General features: G+C 40.3%; 2 pseudogenes; both read right to left on the bottom strand.

Moving 5' to 3' along the window:
- Positions 1–5,849: 5,849 nt before the first annotated feature.
- LOC144305411 (V-type proton ATPase subunit e 1 pseudogene) lies at positions 5,850–6,253 on the bottom strand (annotated as a pseudogene).
- A 4,207-nt stretch (positions 6,254–10,460) lies between these two features.
- Positions 10,461–11,444, bottom strand: LOC144305140 (large ribosomal subunit protein uL30 pseudogene; annotated as a pseudogene).
- Between the last annotated feature and the right edge of the window lie 727 nt (positions 11,445–12,171).

Below are 12,171 nucleotides of genomic sequence, written 5' to 3'. Positions count from 1 at the left end.
ATAATGGCAAGTAAAATAAGTCAGAGAAAGAGAAATACCATATGATTTCATTCATGTGGAATTTTGGAAACAAAACAAAGAAAAAAAAGAGAGAAACAGAAAAACAAACTCTTCATTACAGAGAACAAATTGGCGGTTGCCAGAGGGGAGGCACGTGGGAGATGGATGAGATAGGTGAAGGGGGATTGAGAGCACGCTCAACTTGATGAGCACTGAGAAATGTATAGAATTGCTGAAACACTATATTGTTCCCCTGGAACTCATATAACAATATGTTAATTATACTTGAATTTATAAATAAAACACCTTACATATGCACACCCTTCACATCTGTCAAGAGACTTTCCTTAGATTATGCCATGTAATCTTCACAACAACCAAACAGAAGAAAAGAAAGTCTATTTCTCCCGCACATGAAGCCACTGAAGCCCAGATAGATGGTTTCTCTCATTTCTCATGCAATTCTTTCCCACCAGTGACCCTGGGCCTTACATCCAGGCGGTATCCATGACCACCACACATGCTACAGTGCTGCAACGTGGACCCCTGTATTCTATCTCCTTATCTCGTCTTGGTGACAAAGTTATCTGGCTTAGGGCTTATTAAATTCTAATCCAGCCCCAGTGTCCCAAATAAGATTGTCAAGGGTGGGCAGCCCCGGTGGCGCAGCGGTTTAGTGCGGCCTGCAGCCCAGGGCATGATCCTGGAGACCCTGGATCGAGTCCCACGTCAGGCTCTCTGCATGGAGCCTGCTTCTCCCTCTGCCTGTGTCTCTGCCTCTCTCTCTCTGTGGTGTCTCTATGAATAAATAAATAAATAATCTTTAAAAAAAAAAAAAAAAGATCGTCAAGGGTTATTTAACCTCTGTCTTTCTACCAGCTTGTGGTGAATCATGTGCATGGCCATCTCCACCCTCCCCCCCCCCCGTGAATTAGATTAGAAACCAAAATAACAGTAACAATATTAATTATAGCAACCACAAGGCAGCTCCACGACAGACCTTTTATCTACAATATATTTCATCCTCTCGACAAGCCTGCAAGGTAAATCATTATCAAATACCAGTTCCTTTAGGATGATATCAAATTCCAAAGATGATGTCTTTTATATTAATAAACAAAAACCTCTTGCGTGGCTTGTCTCTCATCAAATAAATACCATCCACTCTAGGTGAACATCTAAGAATAGAGAACTGCACACTAGCAATCTCTCTCCTCTGAGATTGGGTCCATTTCCCTCTTCTCTGATTTACCCCTAGGGGGCAGTACAGTTCTGATGATAGGGCTGTGGAGTCAGCATCCGGGGCTGAGATTTCCTGCTGTCAGTTTCAGTTACACAGACTAGGACAAGTTAGTTATCCTCAGCCTTAATTTCTCAGGCACAAAATGAAGAAACAGGACCTACTTCATAGGATTGTTATGAGGATGAGATGAGGAAATGACTAGTATATAACAAGGGTTCCATCAGTACTTGTTTGCTGTTATTATCATACGTTATTGTTATTTTAGCCTATCGTGTAATAATTTGTTCAAATATATTTTAAGCACCTAATATTTGTTAGACAGTGGAGGTGGTAAATCTAAAAACACAACCCAACCCCTCATCTCTGTAAGTTTACAGTCCAGTCAGAGAAAAGACTTATAAATTATAAAGAGAATAGTGCAGTAAGACCAATATACTGAGTACTGCAAAGGTACAAGAAGGGTGGATGGCTTCACTTCCAACAGGGGAAGTAAAGGGCAGGGAGCAGTAAAATTTCTTGTCACTGTTGGACAATGAATAGATAAAACTGAGCTGACAATGAATGCTCACCTCCCTATCTCTTGCCACATCCCTCCCACACACCCCCTACCCGCCATTGGGCTGCATCCCTAGCTGTTTGGACAAACACACATGACGTGAGCTTAGCCAATTAGGTTTTCCTGACTGGCCCTTTGATTCTTGAGAGAGAGAGGTCAAGTGGATGAGCCGGAGAATATTCCTGTCCCCGACAGCAGAGGGTAGTGGCCAGTGGCGTGGTGGTGAGTACCCAGGGACATCAATGCTAACACAGCAGGAATAAAGACCAATTCTAAGCAGGCGGTGCCAGTGGAGTGATCCCAGCTGTGTCCTCAGCTGCTTAGCCTCCCTTGGTCCCCAGTCTCCTCGTGAATCAGATCTCCAGACCTCTGGCCAATTGTGAGAAACCCAATATCTTTCCAACAATTATTTCTTTGCCCCTGTTGGACAGAGGTTCTCTGTTACTTGAAACCAAGAACCCCAATTGGCACCTTGGGTTATCAAGTAAAACTTTCCAGCCTTATTGGAACTATGGCTTTGGTTTTCCAAGTGGCCTCTAATTACCATTTTCTTCTATGTTAACTAAGATACTATTTTGTTGCCTTTTTCAGGATAAACAGACTTTATTGTGAAACTCTATCTTAGCAAAATGGGTATCAAGGAAAGTATTGTCTGAATTTTCATTTATCAAAAGAACCAACTGTTCCTACTTGCCACAAAAAAAAAAAAAAAAACAATTCTTCTGTGATTCATCCCTCCACACAAGAGTCTTAATCTTTTCATTTTATCATAAGCAATGAAGATGAAAGCAAAAGATACACAGAAGAGCAATGTAAGCAAATGAAGAAATAAGAAATCATGTATTGATTTCTTGTAGGAGTCAACAACCCACTCCTATCCTTGTTTTCTTCTTAATAGCAGGTTGACCAAACTGGTATCTTTTATTAAAAGGCAAACAGCAGTTAGACACCCTAAGTGGAAGCTTCAGTCACAGACACAGCTGAGCCCGTGGGCTGAGGCCACCGCTGGAAGATTGATGAGGTGGAAAATGTTGATCTGAAAATGCCTACCCCTCTAGGAGGCCTCCGGTGGCCACCAGGTTGGTCCTGGTGCAAAAGAAAGAGATCTGGTACCGTGAACTACTGCAAAAATAAAAGAGAGAGAGAAACAGAGAGAGAAAGATTAGGTTTGCTTCTCTATTTGGAGTGTAGGGTATAGAGGCAACAAGACCCAAAGAGAACATTTAATAAGACCTTTTCATCACTTTCATATCCCCAAGCTTCTTCCTCCCCCCCTTTATCACTTCCCAGCTGTCTCCAGATTTTATTTTGTATCCACTTTAGCTATGAGGTCAGAGTTAAGCCTTCAGGAATGTGTCTCTCTATAGGCAGAAACCTGATTCCCTCTGAAAAAAACTCTCAGTAGACCTTGGGAAAACTGCAGTTGCTATCACATGTACAGAGAGAGCTTTTGCAGTCATTGGACTTTAAATGTTCTGTTTGTTGGACTGCCAAAAGGTTACTGCTCCCTGGAGAACTGAGCCAGTTCCTCTAAACCCCTCCCACTGACTCATATGTTTGTCTGGCTGCAGCTGCTAAAAAAGATGGGAATGTAAAAGCTGCTACACAAGTGCAAAAGCAATAACCCAAACAGTGGCAATATCCTCAGGTCTTGAATAGAAAATATCCTTTCCGAGACAAGCAAGGGTAGGGGAAGGAACGTGAGAGAGCAAACAGTGGAATACAGAACGGATAAAGATGAAAAGAAACAGGAAGGAAATCACGAGTTCTCAGGGCTGGAAACTATTTTGCTCTGTGACCTTGCTAAAGGCAGTCTCATGGATTTATTTTCTTCCTCCTGTGATTAAATTTTCTTTGACCTAGATTTATGTGGTGGTGGATATTGATAACTTATCCACTATCACAATGTTATAATCATACACTTCAGCAAAGCCTAATAATGCTCATTTCACTATTACTTCCATCCTAACAATATCCCAGGAAGCTAGGACAGAAGATACTTCCCACGCCAGATAGAAATTTCTTAGCTCTCACATCCTTGTACACAAATCCCATGTTTCATTCAGCAGAGCCCAGAAAAACAACTGGTAAACCCGCACCAACATATCCCAGGATGCTGACCCCATTTCTGCAGCCTCTGTCGCCCCCACCCCGACCTCCACCCCTATGCAGACTCCCCAGCGTTCTCAAGTTTTCCCATCCCCCTCATCAAACAGGAAAGTGATCTAATAAGCATTGATCCAGGTGTGAAGGAGATAACAGTGCTGCCATTCCCGGCCATTCCACCTTCAAAAAGAAACAAAGGGAAAGAATAATGTTCACCACACAGAAGTTGGCAATAATAGACACTTTTATTCCTAAGTATGGGAGTTAACAGGAGAGGAGAAGCCTTCCCTGAAATCCCTCAAACCATGTGGTTGAGATACCTTAAAGGTACAGTTTTCTAAAATCCCAAAACCTTTTCCACTGATGCCTACCATGACACAAATAAATCCTCAGCATCTGATCCAAAAACAGTTGTAACACTGCAGAATAAAACCCATGCCCACTGATGAGAAATGTCATCTTTAATGTTTGTTCCGAGATCCTCTACCTTACCAGAATCTGTCTCTTCCATAAGCTTTCTTCATCTGTTACCAAGAACAAGGGTGTTCTTACAGCTGATTCAGCCTAAGAGAGCATTTCAGAATTTCACTATCTGTAATCTCACTTTCTTGTTGTGGTTGCAGTCCTATCACCAAGCACCTGATCAGTAGTTTTGCATGAAGGTCTCTGATAATAGGCTACATCATCAAGTCCACTTGATTTTTTTTTTTTTTTTAAGATCTCGATTAGGTGGGTCTTGTCAAATGCTCCATGGATTCTTTTTCTGCTGGTTTCAGTAGATTTCCACAAAGATCTGAAACTATTTATAAACTGCTTCACTTCCTGGAAAGTTTTTGCTACTCTAAGGAAACTTCTAAAGTATTAGAACATCCCTTTGGAACTGGTCACATTGGCACTGATCCCATTCTTTTCACTCTGGGGGAAATGGTTTCAAAACTCATATTTAATCATCCTAAATTGCCTATTTTATTTTGTAAAACTGTACCTCCGCAGCAAAATTATAAACTCTTAGAAGGCAAAAAAATATGCCTGCCGTTTGTTCGATTTATCTTCATAATTATTCCTCCCAGTGTCTACCACAGCTCCCATGCACACACAGGGTGTACAATAGCATTGAGATAATGAGTGCTGAACTAGGTAATTCAATATTTAATGCTGTGTTTTCAGTGGCCAACTTTTTCCATACAGACAGATGAACATGGAGATGTTAACATAGCTTGGGCTTTGCAATACAAACTGACACTTGTCTCCTAGCTAAGAAATGTAAAAATGTACCGCTAGGGAAGGAATTCTATCATTTGCTACCTGAAACACAAGCTAACCATCTCCGGCTTCTCAGTGAAGCCTTCTACATCTCAGGGAGCTCAGTACTCTTGCCCTTTAAATCACCAGTGAATGTGTGTAAGAAAACTCTGTGTTTTTACTTTTTTTTTCCAGATGCATTATGGCATCAGATTTTTTTTTCTTCATGTGTATATTATTTCTACTTTAGGCCATTACTTCCCACAGTTGTGTAATATATGCACACTAGAGTAAGTTAAGAGCTTATTATCTATCATTTTTTGGTGTACATTTAAACTTTTTTAGTTTAAATACTTATTTTATATTTATTTTTCTCCACAGAAAGCCAAAAAATAATTTATTCCAGTAGATGGCAGATATAAGAAAGTCATCCTGAAAATATACTTTGGCGTAATTCTGTTGGGACAGATATTCCCTCTGAACATGCCTTGTCTTGTGACCGTTTTTAAACACTTTGCTGATTCCCATGTTGTGACCAGGCAGGAGTCATCTTTAAATTCACAGGTTCCAAGGACAGAGCAATGTAGTTCCCAGAAGAATAGCATCTTCTATCTCAGAAGAGTGCATAAACATTTTATGGAGTCAGCACAGTTTAGGTTAAGTAGGCACATAATTCATCGAAACGTATAAAAGGAGACAGGAAAAAATACTGCCTTGTGGAATAATATATTCAAATGTGGTGTGAATGTTTAAGGCAGCTGATAGCCAAAATAGGCGAGTCAAAGAAGGCGGTCTGGTTTCGGAGTTGATTTTGCATCTAGAGGAATTCTCTTCTTGACCTCAGTGACTGAGGCCTGGAGACCAGGTCTTCCTCCTCAAGGCCAATGACACTTGAGGTACCAGACGGTTTCATTTTTCAACTGTGGTCCAAAGAGTGAGTTGAGTTGGGCGAGCATTGCAATCAGCCCAAAGAGATAGCAGAAAATTGAACAGGTTATCAACATGATGATGATAACTCCCCAGCTGGGACCCTAAGGGATGAACCAGGGCATGCAGAAGCCAATGAAGCCCCAGAACACGCTCACCATGAGGCCCTTATGTGCCATGGTTACTGTTGGAGCTACGAAACCTGCCCAGCTGCCTCGCTTTGGTCCCAACTGGAAGTTATTTTATATTTAAATTACCCTTGTTAGAGTAACCTATGCATCAGCATTGAATACAGTTTTGCCTGCAAAATTATAGCTTCTTTTTTATTGCCATTAAAATCCAAATAAATCATTAGCCTTAATGGATACTAAACAAGTTAAATCAAGTTTTTATTATTATTATTACTATATTAAATTATATATGTTTATATATATATATATAATTATATTAAACACAAGTTTTTACCAAGTTATAATGGCTACTTTCAACAGTTATAATAGTTACTTTCAAGAGTTAAATGGGATTTGGAAGACTCTATGACCTAGGCTGGATCCTAATCTTGAGGAGTAACATTTAGGACATGCTTCAGCTCTCTTGGGCAACTTTAATAGTAAATATATATTCATGTATAAATATGTATACACATATTAATATTTATGTTCAATATTTTTTAGATAAGATCCTGTACAGAGTGTCTTTCTCCCTTATGTCCCAATCAGATCCAATTTCTTTTAATTTAAAAACAACAGAAGAGTGCCTGGCTGGCTCATTCAGTGGAGTGTGCTACTCTTGGTTTCAGGGTTGTGAGTTTAAGCCCCGTGTCGGGTGTGGGGCCTACTTAAAAAAAAAAAACAAAAAACATGAAAACAATGGAAAGCAAATTGCTTAGGGAAACAAAACAAAACATCTGTTGATCACTTACCACATACCAATATCTTCTGTGATTTTCTCCTGACAACCTTGCCAGATAGCTATCATTTGTATTTTATAAATGAAGATACTGTTATTTTCTGCAGCTCTTATGACCAGCAAACAAAAGAGCAAAAGCTGCCCGATTGCTAAGCCAGTACTCTTTCCACTACACCAGATTCCTGGAGGACCCAACTGAGAATCACACCCAAGGCAGCTGTTTGCACAAAACTCTCTGACTCTACAGAGTGTTTGCAGATATTTATTTGTGAGATATTTTCTTAGAAGAATAAAACTCATTTTTCCCATAAATAAAATATTAATGTTTCTGTCACCAGCTAGTATACAGAGCCTGCTTTACATAAAATGTGTTTAAATAACTTACCTTTTGGGATCTTTTTTTAAGACTATTTTTTTTTGAGAGAAAGGGTGGAGGAGAGTGAGAGAGGGAGAGAGAGTCTCAAACAGACTCTGAGCACTCAGCCAGATTCAGGGCTCAGTCACACAACCCTGAGACTGCAACCTGAGCCAACACCAAGAGTCAGAGGCTTAACCAAAGGTGACACCGAAGTGCCCTAGGATTTTCTTTTTTTTAAGAAGAAAACAATAGTATTGCTAATATACGTACAGTATTTTGACCTAAGTGTCTTATCATGTGGTCATATAAACCTTGTGACATACTCTTTCTCAATATACAATCAGATTAAAAAAGTGACAACAGGTCCAAAATAGAGTCACTTATGGTAATCCCCACATCACCAAACTGAGACTTAATTGCAGTTTCAGTTCTCAGGAATGGAATCTTAAATCAGACAATCACGAATTGCCTGATCGGCACTAGTTAAGTAACCTTCCTGACAGGCCCCTGCATTCTCCTAAAGGAAAGTCATCCTACAATAACCAACCTGCTTTGCCTCATAAAACTTCCTTGTTGCCACCCTTTCTGCCTATAAAAGTCATTCACTTTGTACAGCACTCAGAGCTCCTTTCTATCTACCACATTGGATGCTGCCTAATTCATGAATTGTTGAATACAGCCAATAAGATCTTTAAAATGTATTCAGTTGAATTTTGTTTTTTAACAAATCATAGAAGATGAAGATTAGAAGGAGTCCTATAAATAGGCTGACCAACTCTCAGTCTGCCCAGCACTTTGTGGACTCCTGCGACAAGAGACTTTCAGTTTTAAAATTGGGAGTAAGGGGTTCCTAGGACATGACCTCCAGTGCAGAAACTGGGCAAGTCCCAGGCTGACCAAACAAGTTGGTTTCTTTACATGTCATCTCACTCAATCCTTCATTTCACAGGTAAAGAAGCCAAGGTCGAGAGCACAAATCAGATCAAGTGGTTAGTGACCTATGACAGATTTTTTATCTTACTTACATATTTAATCACTAGTTTCATTGTTTCTCATGTATATACCCATTAGGATCTGTGTATCAGGAACCAAATCTCTGTTCCCTTTGTATTTTCAGCACTGGTCCAATTTCTGACCCAGTGTGCGCAACCTGATATATGCTTGTTGGCTGCTAGTGAAGAATGAAATCGTGGGGCTTAGGGGAACTGAGATCTTATTCAAGTTATATTGGACCAGAAAGACAATGATACATTACAGATAGAAATCTGGGAGCTTCACAGAGTAACAGCTTTGCCATTTTTTCCTTTATTTCCTAGATAATATATAATAAACATGTATTGCTGTATAATGAAAAACAAGCATTAAAAAAAAATACTTATCAGTGCTTTGTGTTTTCCAATTAGCCAGAGAAATTGTTGGTCCAGCAGGTGAAGGATAAATGTCATAGGATAAATTCCTACCTCAGATTTCCTGGTTGCCGGGTTTCTTGCCAATAGAGCAGCAACAGAGCACCTTCCCATCCTCCCTCACTGTGCCTCACCTGTTGCCCTCACAAATTATTTGTGGAGACAAAAAAGGGCAACCAGTGAATAGACTCTGCTCTGTTTTCTTACTATATCAATAAACATCCCCTAATTCCTGTTCATATTAAAATCTGAACTGGCAGGAGAACATGCTTAAAAATTGATGTGGCGTTTGAGATATGAGATTTCAAAGAAGGGAGGTTTTCTCCAGCTGTGCTGCATCTCCACATCTGCCAAAATGCTCATGGTTTGACTTTGTGCATTCTGAGCTACATTCCTCCCTCTTAAAAAGATGAGAACCATGTGCCAGAACTCATTAAGAAATTACCCAGTAAACACTCTGGCTCTCAAGTGGCTTTCTGACACCAAATAACTTTCTTTGATCAGTAGAATGGTATATTACATTCACTATAAACCTTTAAGGGGGAATTACTGCCAACAAATTCCAACAGAGATGAAAATACAAGAATTTTGAAGTTGACCCACACTGCTTCTTTATTCCACAGTACACAGTGATTCAAAGAGTTTAATTCATTAATATTTAACTTTGCAAGCGTCTCTACACCCACTTAGAAACATCCTCTTTTATTTTTTTTTCCTCCTTAAAACTTACTGAGTAACACTGTCCTATAACTTGAAATGATACCCCGGGCTTACTTTATTATAGCTCAAAAGTAGATTTCCGGGGATCAGTAGGCTGCTGGTTGTTATTTAATGTGTGCAACAACTCACAAGTGGTGGTGCCTGTGTGGATTTCCCACTCCTATCCCTCTCTCATTTCCATACGTTAAAAATGAGCAGTTTGTGTATACTTAGAGAAAAATGCCTATCACCAAAGGGCAGTCTGGACTGAACGTTCCATGGGGAGCAAGGCTAACTCTTTCTTTAGGAGAGCCTATCAAGGATTTTCTCAACAAAGACCGGAGATGCTTTTAGCATCAGTTTATTACAGTTACTTTCTTCTGCTTTATTGGCTACTTTTCTTGGAGTTACTGAGCAGAACAAACCCCCAAACCATGATGCTTTTTTATGACAGCCTTGATGAGCTCAATACCAAATACAGTTCTCACAGCACCATTCATACTTTTTGGGAGAAAACACAGTAACAAACTCTAATCCAGTGGTGCCCATATCAGAATCACTCGGAGAGATTGGCCAAATTAGTCAAGCTCACTCCCATCCCCAAGATACTCGGAAAGGCACTCATCTTCATCCATCTGCACTCCCACTAAAAACCACTGCTCTTGTAGCCACAGCCTATTTACCAAGGATACCACAATCAGCTGTCGTCAGGAGGCCACTAGTTAACCTCCAGGTAACCGATGTCAACATCTGAAACGTGCACAGCCTGTGATCCAGCAAGCCCCCTTGTAGGAATTTATCCTACTGACACTTGCACAAGAAGGCAAAACTATGCAAATGGAAATATGAAATTTACCAGGTTATAGTAAATAATAAGAAAAACTAAATAATGAACTGATTAAATAAATTATAGTATCAAAGTGTTGGAATTCTCCTATTCGTTTTTTTTCCCATTTGAAAGCAGTCATTTATTAACTGACCAGATTACAAAAATAATCCTGGTAGATACCTTAGTTCATCCTTCTTTTTTTTTTTTTTTAAAGATTTTATTTATTTATTCATGAGAGACACACACAGAGAGAGAAAGAGAGGCAGAGACACAGGCAGAGGGAGAAGCAGGCTCCATGCAGGGAGCCCGATGTGGGACTCGATCCCGGGACTCCAGGATCATGCTCTGGGCTAAAGGCAGGCGCTAAACCGCTGAGCCACCCAGGGATCCCTTAGTTCATCCTTCTAATAAGCCTATTGAACCAGTCTTCCCTGTTGCCAGCATCTCCACCTTCTACAAAATGAGTGGTCTTTTTCTTCATTCCACCGCGTGGAGAAGATAATTTGAAGGGCCATAAACAGTTGTTCACTTCTTTGAAATGTTTTCCAACAGTATAGATCTCGTCAATCAGATCCTCCATGCAGATGTGTTATATCTGTCAGGGCAATTCACTTCTTGTTGATCTTGCCATAACCATGCTTGTAGATCAATTCATTCGCTGACTTCAGGTTTGGGTACCCCCATGCTATATATGGTTCCACAATCCTTAGCATGTTAACCAAAGCCTTGTTGAGCTTAACAAAGGTGCCATTGAAGATCTGGCAAAGGCAAAGAAGCTGCAACACCTTTCGAACCTTTGGGCTCACACCATTGATACCTCTGATCCTGGTGACCAATGCCAATGTGGGGTCCGCAGGCACGTAGAAGTTGCCAGCTTTTCTCGCCATCCTCGCCATTCGAATCTGAGTTCTGCACATCTGCCTGTATTCCTTGTGGTAATGCTTAGCTTTTTCTTTTTTTTTTTTTTTTTCTTAGCTTTTTCATAGATAAGCTTCCTCCTTGCCTTTCAAAGCATCCTTCGGGCAAACTTTTCTCTCAGATGCTTGATCTTCAACTCTGTGAAATTCCTTCGCTTTTTCTTAAGGGTTTCTGGCACAGCAGGAACCTTCTTTTTCTTCTCTTCTGCACCCTCCATGGTTCCAGCCAGAAAAGAGGCGGAATTCTTCTATTCAGCTGTTAAAAAGGAAGTGATAAATCTATATTAATTTATATGAGAAAAATAATTCTGTTTCTCAAAGATTTTGATTGTCTCCAAACAGGCTTTTGGCCATCATTATTACATAGGAGCAGCACTGAGAAAAGGGATCTTGGGGCTGGGCCTCTGTAGCACATTGGTAAGAACACCTAAAAGGTGTTCTTGTCACATCAAAGCCACAAGACTTGCAGGAGAATTTCCTGGCCTGTGGGGCATAGCACACTGGGATGATGCACATTTGTTGTAGCTGTGCCGAGATCTTGCCCCCTCAAAGTGGCCCAACAAGGCACAAGGCTGCTTAAGCCTGTTGCCTCCAGCAGTGAGCAGCCTCTTCCGTTCAGTCTGACTGTTGCACCACTATCTGTGGTTCCTTGTGTGTGGAGGGGAACACGGTTTTGGAAGTTGTGAATTTCAGGAACTGCAGAAGTTACCAGGATCTTGTGTCACTGTTTGTGTCAAAGGCTAATTTCTGAAGGAAAGAGAACAACATACTGACTGTAACTAGAGCATCCTATGCAAAAGAATGAAGATAACTGGGGTTATTTGAAACTTCCTTCATCTCTTACCTTAAAATCACTTTGAAATGCTAAATGAAAGAAGTCAGACACAAAAGATCATATAATACGTGATTCTATTTATGTGAAATGTCATAGAAACAGAAAAGACATAGAAACAGAAAGTAGACTGGTGGTTGCCTGGGG

This window comes from Canis aureus, chromosome 35 (genome assembly GCF_053574225.1).
Source record: "Canis aureus isolate CA01 chromosome 35, VMU_Caureus_v.1.0, whole genome shotgun sequence".
Lineage (NCBI taxonomy): Eukaryota > Metazoa > Chordata > Mammalia > Carnivora > Canidae > Canis > Canis aureus.
Note: the sequence above shows the minus strand (reverse complement) of the source record. Positions and strands in the feature narration are given on the sequence as shown.